Source organism: Lygodium microphyllum, chromosome 23 (assembly GCF_053477565.2).
Source record: "Lygodium microphyllum isolate KBCC chromosome 23, Lygodium_microphyllum_v1.1.10, whole genome shotgun sequence".
Classification (NCBI taxonomy): Eukaryota; Viridiplantae; Streptophyta; class Polypodiopsida; order Schizaeales; family Lygodiaceae; genus Lygodium; species Lygodium microphyllum.
The window spans coordinates 47,227,243-47,228,147 of NC_141157.1; the positions used below are offsets into that span (position 1 = coordinate 47,227,243).

Sequence of the window (905 nt, forward strand, 5' to 3'; positions counted from 1 at the left end):
TAGAGTGAATTAGCATTATCTAAAAACTAATCTAAACCCCATCACACCCAAGGAGGTATTTGGTACAATTCTAAACAATGCATGTTAAAAATACAGCAAGCACCTTAAGTACAAAACATCATAATTTTGACAATGCAACTAAAGCATTTTTGTATTTTTGTATTTTTGTACTATGGTAAATTAATCTGCCACTTGGTACTTTGAACGTGTTTGCCTCGAGCCTTGTGGTTCTTTCAGCACCGGAAAGGGAGCAGACAGTAAACGGGGTTTCCATCGTCAGAAATTCGGCGTTGCAAGAGCCCCCTCTGGCTAGCGAGAGGGGCCGCTCCAAAAATATGGATACGCTGCTTTGCTGTGCTGGGCACACGGTATTCTTTAGTAAAAGGCGAAAGAATAGTTCGCTCTGTGCCCCACACGCAGCTTCCTGGTCTGAAATCTGTGCTCGGGGGAGCCTTTCTACCACCGCACCACACCTCCATGGCCTTGGCCCGCATGTGGGATGTCCAAGGAACGTACGGTGCGATAGGCACATCACCTAGCGTAAGATGGCCGTGTTCCAATGTTGATGCTTGAAACCACATCTACATAGCCATTGTCCTCGTCATCACAAGTATGTATCGATGTTGTGAGATGTCAAAGGTATGCCTCTCTATCATAGCCCTTCAATTGCAAGGTCTACCTCAGGAACTAGAGACTTTGGCAAGGGAGCCAAGCATTTCCTCTTCTACACGAGGAAACTTTTACAAAGAATAGAGTTTTGGAATATTGCCAAAGCTTCCATTTCCCTTGGTACACAACCACTTAACCTCTTGGGCTGCTAGGGAGGTTGTGGGGCACTTTGGGGATACTGGTTTCAGCTTCGTTTGCAAATGTAGTGGCTAGTTCAAATGTATGAAGCCCCTGAA

The 905-nt window shown here is 45.4% G+C and overlaps 1 pseudogene; it reads right to left on the reverse strand.

Moving 5' to 3' along the window:
* Positions 1-310: 310 nt before the first annotated feature.
* LOC148016143 (U5 spliceosomal RNA) lies at positions 311-422 on the reverse strand (annotated as a pseudogene).
* Positions 423-905: the final 483 nt, after the last annotated feature.